Raw genomic sequence first — 7,976 nt, forward strand, 5'->3', positions numbered from 1 at the left:
AGTGAATCGCAGGCAAATTCCAGATAGACAGATCTATATAAAAAATTGAAAATTTTATCAATATCACAGATATCATATAATATCTAATTAATATAATAATTTTTTTGGTTACATTTACATAATATTACATTCGTTATATGAACGATTTATAACATAATACATAAATAAGTATTCACTTTACATAATATTATACTGAAGTTGTTTCAGTTCAAAACATACATAATTTAGGTAATCAACATAAGATTAATTACTAATATTATTTTTGATGTTTTCCACAATAAATTAATTTTGCATAAGTTTAAAGTTATTTGACAGAACATCAAAAAATAGGCAATATTGTAGATCCTCCTTAACAGGCCAAAAAATGAATTCCTATCATCATATTTAGTGTAAGTTTTGCTCTATAGTCGTCCTACAATAAACCCATTTTTTTGCACAATTAGTAGCATTGAACAACACATCAAATATCCATTAAAATATGTTTAACCGTGTAATACAACAGTTATGGTTAAGTTCAGTATTTCAGGAGTGTCATCAAAACAGCCATCGCCAGCCAATGACTATAACAAAAAGGTCCATGGTTTTTAATGCATGAAATTTATTTGGAAGATTTTTGAGAGCAGCATTCTGTGTTTGAAAATCTGCAATTATGAAAAATTTAAATAATTTGTACCTTGTTACAATCAATTTGGATAATTCTGTCGAAGGAACGAATACCCAAAACTCTAGTACTTAACTTCAATATTGACATTAAAAAAACTGACATAATCATTAATTGTACACATAATACTTAATATAGTTATATTAATATTTAATAATTTGTAATTATCAGTGGCATGTTTATGTCTTTCCATAGATTGTTTAAAGACGCCAACATTTTAACATGTCAATAACATAATAATTGCAGTTGGTTTATTTTGTAAATTAAAATCAACAAATAATATTTTAACATTGAATTGAAATATTTGTTTGATTTCATAAATTTGTTTTTAAATAAAACTAGTGAGATATAATATGCAAGAGTATATTACGCATTTTATACTGCTTTATAAAACTATTTCACTTTTATAACATAACTCCGCACCCCAAAAGTAAAATTTTAAATACGTACGTCACTGCGAAAGGACGAGCTGGGTTTCCGGTATGAACTATGTTCTAAGTTTTCAGAACGACAATAATGTGTAAACGGTAAACAATAGTAAGCACAGTAGGTAAGCAGCAGGCACTAGGCAGTAGTTAACGAATAACCATGACAAAATAGATCAAAATAGAATCTATTTTGTCATGCGAATAACGAGAGTCGGTACGGCAAGTCGGCAAAGTTCAAGCGTTCAAGGGCTGTCAATCCGTTCATCCGCTCATATTTTGGGTATCGAAATGGTGGGAGTTGGCTGGGTCCTGGGTGCCGGGTGGTAGGAATGGGAAACTGGGAAAACCTCCGGCAAAAACCGTTACAAAACACAACAAAAGCATTAAGCAATAAGGTAGGAACAAATACATATTTTAATATGTATTTTTTCAAGGCGGTACATTTAGGGATACTAAATTCTGAATTGAAAATATGAACTTATTTGATGTTGGCTAGGTCGGGTTATCATTCTTTTTTTTTTTTTTTTTTTTTTTTTCCTCGCCATGAAATTTCGGGAAAAGTACCCCCATCCCGTGAACCGCGAGGTGAACCGTTAATGGCTTTGTGGTAGTAATATTCGGGTAACTATGATAAGACAGTGAGTGATAAGCAATTATTTGAAATAATCTCTATAATCGTGCTGTTAAAGTGTTAACCGAATTTGTTTGTAATTACTAATTAATCTCACTGTCCACAGACAACAAAATACAAATCATTTTGAAGCCAACTGCATCCTGCATCATACTTACAATTTACATCAGTTTAAGCCGAGGTTTTAGCCAATAAATTCACTTGCTTATTTAAATAGTTAACATTTTGATTCATAGTTTCATTCAGTGGTTAATAACAGAGTAATGTTCCCTTCGGTGTTACATATTAACTTTTAAATTGAAAAGTAACTATAATATTATCAATTTTACAAATTATAAATTATCTTTAAGAAGTATGGCTGGGTCTATTATAATATTTTTAACCAGTATTATATATTTTACAAGTCTATTAGTCTATCAAAGTTATGACAGAGTAAATACCAGGGTGAAAGAGAGATGAATATATTTGCTATAGGTACATTTGTTCTTACCTTGGTTCGACCATGGGTATTAATATATTACTGACATTTTATTTTGTTTTGTTGGAATCTATCTTATTTTTAAATTGTATTAATACTATTTAAGTTAACGCAACATCCCATAAACCACTGTCACATTATATGAATATTTTTTTGTTATTAATAAGTATAATACTTATATGGGTACGCTGGGTATATTGCAAAGGTGGGCATTAACAAATTAAAAAGTTAATTTTATTTTAACTAGTTTCTTTTGGATATTCATGAACTTACTAAATTCATTTTTGAATTAAAATGAAAGTAACAAATTAATTTTTCATTTTAAGAAATAGGTTAAGTTAATTTATTAAACACTATAGTCTATAATTTAGTTTCTAGTTGGTAAAATATAAAGTATGTGAGTGTTGTGTGTAAAAAATATTTATTTACTAAGTAAAAAGTTTAAAAAAGTGTGTATTCACTTTTAACTTAACTAAGTTAATCAAATATTAAATTAACTTTTAACTTGCCCAGCTTGGACTATATTGTATTTTGTAAAATTAAGGGCTATGTGCAAGAATCGAACTAGTTCATTTTCAAAACTTTTCAAGGAATAAAATAAACTATTTAAAAAATATTGAGTTAATAATTAAACTTTTCTTAAAATTAATACATTTAACCATGTTAATAAAGATGCATTGGTTGATTAGATGATTGTTTTCTAGATGTGAGCCAATTCTGGAACGAATTATAGACAATCATTTTAGCAACTATCTTGTTTTTCGACCAGAACTTTGTATTCAATATATTATTCTTTATTTTTAATTCAAAAACTATTTAAGATCACAATCAAATACTTTTGAACAGTTTTTTTAAATTTTTCTAATTTATTAATGTAAGTTAATATTAGAAAGCTATTTTTGTAATTAGTAATTTCAAATTGTAATGTCACATTTAAGTATAATAAGGATTTTATACTACCTTAATTTTATACTTTTATAGTCTAAAATGTGAAAAATAATTTAAAAATTATTATAAACAATTTCTTTGGTTAACAGTTAAATGGAGAATAATAAAATTCTGAATGTGAGATTGTAGAAGATGTCTTTAAAGAAGCAGAAAATGCATTATCTACCACTATCCCGAACAACATAAAAAAACTCTTAACAATTAATGGATACGATGATAAAAAGGCTCTTAGTTTTATGGATGAAAAGTCATTGGATACAATTGAAGTACCTATTTGCAATAGAAGTTTTACCCGACCTCATTGACTCAGATGAATATGCATCATATTATAGAATTTTTAAAAATAATATTCAAAAATTCCAGATTCTTAGTGGCTTTCGTAAAAGGATTTTAATGGTGGCTGAATTCTATAAAACCAAATTTTCAAAAAAAAATTCAGAATTTACACTTAAACGAACAATTTTAAATACTCATCATGCTTCATTAAAAAATAAATGTACATCTATTGATTTAATTCCAAATACTATTACTAGTGAGGTGGTTGCTGAAAATAATGTAATAGACATAGAAAATGAGCGTGCATTTGTAGAAATATCAATAAGAAAATGGTTGCGAAACCAAAAGGAAACTGATATTAAATCATTATGCAATAACAATTTAAACATCTCTGTTCGTGTAAATGAAAAAATTAATAATGATACAGAAGATATGTATTATACTTGTAATTATATATGCATTATAAATTGTGTTATATGTAACTCTGGACAAACTGTTAGTAAGGTTGCAGATAAATCTCATGTCAAAGGTAGATGGGTTTTCAGCAATTTTTATAGGCATATCATTTCACATACTACTGACTGTAAAAAGAAAAAACTTAAACCCCCCATTAGAAAAGTAACTGATTATTTTAATTCTACAGAAACTACATCTAATCACTCGTCTCATCATATAGTTGAAAATAGTTCTATAAACCAACAATTAACTATCAACAACGATTCTACTGAACAATTCAATATTGATTCAGCCTCCTCAAATACAGCTATTGAGGTACTGGATTTTCATGAAAGCAGCATTATGAACCAAGGGACGCATAATAGACTGCCAGAACAGTCCCTCATATCAAAACTACCATCTACATCAAAATGGAAAAATTCAGTTTATAGCCGCAAAGAAAGAGAAACAAGAAGAAGACATAAATCACTGGGTTTCAGACAAAATTTTGCATGGACTAGATCAACCATTAATATCTAACTTCTATCCAATATTAGATAAGGTGTCAAAATTACTTATGAAAGAAAATGAAAATCTAAAACAAATGTTATTAGATAATATAAACAATCATAATAACTATACAGAAATCAAAGCATCATGTAACGAGCCTACAACTGCAATCTACTTATGGAAGTATGGAAATAAATTACGAAAAATGTATAGTAATACTTGTATTTATTTACTCTTTAAATTATTAATATTTAATCAAAAAATGGCTAAGTCCAAATAAATGAATAATATAACTGTGGGTCAGCGAGATGTGACTATGTATTTTAGTTAAACTGTTCTTCTTGGGTCGTGTTGCTCGTCTGATGGATGCTTGTCCACCAGCTCTTCTCGATGGGTATCTGTCCCTGTCCCTTTTATTATTTCAAATGACCATACATGGTCATCCTGCGGTTTAGGCCTAGCGTGAGATCGTCGCACGCTGCACACGCCGGATGTTTAACATATATTTATTTGTGGTGTCATTTAACAACACAAATCCTAGTTTGTAATATTTAGAATTATTTATATACGTAGTCATATATAGAGTGCCAAACGCCGCTCATGGTCACGCGCTATTGCACTACTGTATACGTACTGTAGACGCGGTATTTATCGATATTATTACTATTATTATTATTATTACGCGAGCGCTCGCTCGCGTATTATACTTATATTTACGCGGCGCGTATACTATATAGTATATGATTACGTACATTTATAAAGTGATTGATAGCAATTTAGTTAAGATAATTATTTAAGATAGTCACAGATCGCTACAATCAAAACAAATTGAAAATATGCCAATTCTCCTTAAACATTTATTTAAATCTAGCACAGCTAATTCAGACCGTAAATACTTACGACGATACAATTAAAAAGTTCTCTTTGTACTTATTTTTTGTTGGGGGCCGTCATTTGTACCAAACATTATGTAATAACATGCCAAATTCAATACCATCGATTTCTAGTCTCTTTCGGTATTTTGGGAAAACTCAAAAAATATCTGAAGGTTGTTTTAGATTTATGGAACTTCGAAAATTTTTAGATGATCGAGACCTTCCTTTATATGTTTGGCTGAGTGAAGATGGAACGAGAATCACTGGAAGGATTGAATACGACAATGAAGACAATAAACTTGTAGGATTTATTTTACCTTTGAAAAACGGTTGCCCAAAGATGGACACATTTGTGGTCACATCTGTGAAAAGTATACTAGATGCATTTAAAACGGCTACAAAGTCCAAGTATGCCTATTGTATAATGGCACAACCCTCTGTTCCAAATTCACCTTCATTTTGTGTTTCAATTTTTGGTACTGACAATTGTTTCTCATTTGAAGATGTAATTAATCGTTGGGATAAAATGATCGAAATGGCAAATAACCAAAATATACACATCTTAGGCTTTTCAAGTGATGGAGACCCAAGATTGCTAAAGGCTATGCAGCACTGCTGTATGACTCGATCACCTGAAGCTTCTTCAAATTGTTGGTTTAAATTAGGTTCTTCAGATGGCTACAACTCGCAGTCACGTAAACAGCAAATATATGTTCAAGACACGACACATATTGGGACAAAATTAAGAACCCGTATGTTGAAACCAGCCATAGTTCTTCCATTATGCAAATACAATGCCTCTGTAACACATTTACATTTTTTAGTTGATAACTTCTCCAAGGACAAACATTTATTAACTAAATCCGATTTAAATTCAGTTGATAAAATGAATTATCGAGCCGCTGAGAAAATGTGTTCAAACGAGGTTATAAGCTTATTGAAATCTATTCCTGACACAGAAGGTACTACAGTGTATTTGATGGTGATGCAGTTCGTCATTTCGGCATTCAATGATCACAGTTTGAGCATCCGAGATCGTGTATACAAATTATGGTTTGCAGTATTCTTCTTAAGACAATGGAAAATATGGATTAAAAACAATAACTTTTACAATTGCACTGCTAATTTTATATCCCTAAATTCATATTATTGTATTGAGTTAAATGCTCATGCACTTATTCAACTTATAAATACACCAGATTTAATACCCGAATTATTTGTACCTTGGCTATATAGTTCACAACCGTGTGAGCAGCTCTTTAGGGCTACAAGATCTTTAACATCTACATTTAACACTGTAGTTGATTTTAGTGTTAAAGAGCTATTGAACCGTGTTAAACGTATTGAAATTTTGAACACAATATCCAATGAACTATCCCAACCAGATAATACCAAAGGAAAGGACAACTTTAGATTTCCACGAGGTATGAAGCAGTCGTTAGTACCATCAAATTCTCTATCAAATATAAATATAGACAACTTCAATGCGAATAATCTAGATATTATTATAAATGATGCATTAAAGGATTGTAAAATAATGTTAGTTACACTTGGTATAATGACTGAGGAAGATATTATACATTTTGACGAACAAATATTTAATCTTAATATTGGTAAGACCTCTGGCAAAACTCTAGATAAAACAGTCGTGAATACCTTTTATGATGATCATGTATCAGATGACAGTGAGGAAGAGTCAAATGAAAATGTTGCTGAATCAAAAAACAAAAGTTCAAACAATAATACAGATTTTGAGTTAGATGAGGATGATCGAGCTTTGAATTTATGTAATTTGGCTTCAATTGATAATTTTGGTGAATATTTAAATGTAAAAAATTTTGAAAAGCAATTTCATGAAGAAACATGTGGGGATTTTAATAAGAGTCCATTTATTCAAATCAAAATAAAAAATAAATCAATGGTTGTAAAAAAAAGTACACTGTGTTGGTTGTTAGATAATGAAAAAGATTTGGTGAGTACTGATCGTCTACGTAGGTTTATTCCTGTTGCCTCAAAAAATGATATTGAATTAATAACTTCAAAAAAAATAACTATTAACGATAGAGTGCATATTGGTGATTGGGCTGTATTTAAAGTAAATAACATTATCTATGATAAAATAAATAATAAAAATAATAAAAATTTTAATGGAATTATTATTGGTAGAATACTAGCTTTTGGATATGTTAATAAACGCAGTAAAGCATTTAATAGACAATATATATTAATGAAGGAAGACAATTTAGATGAAGTAGGCTGTCACTGCAGTTGGTACACTTTAAATGAATTAGGCATATTCTGTTCGTTTGAAAAAAATGATAATGTATACCAATGTATGAGCACATACATATTTTCTATTCCAAGTCCATCCATAAGAACTATTGAACATGAAAAATTAGTATTCAGCTTAAATAATAAATTATACAAAGATTTAGAACACCAGGTAAATACAAAGCAATCTTTATTTAATAATAATAGTATTTTAAGCAATTCAGATGACACTGATGAATCAACAAATGATTTAGTAAAATATAACAATCTTTTATGTTACAATAAGAATAATGAATCAGAAGATGAAATACATGATGAACCTCAAAATATAGGTATTGAAGAAATAAAATATGAACAAGTTATTTGGGATTCAATTAAAGATGGTGTATATTTATTAGTTGATTTTATAGGAGGAGAACGAAAAAAAACACATTACAAACATGTATGTGTAGTTCAATCGGTA

Source organism: Acyrthosiphon pisum, unplaced genomic scaffold (genome assembly GCF_005508785.2).
Source record: "Acyrthosiphon pisum isolate AL4f unplaced genomic scaffold, pea_aphid_22Mar2018_4r6ur Scaffold_21243;HRSCAF=23396, whole genome shotgun sequence".
NCBI classification, from domain to species: Eukaryota; Metazoa; Arthropoda; class Insecta; order Hemiptera; family Aphididae; genus Acyrthosiphon; species Acyrthosiphon pisum.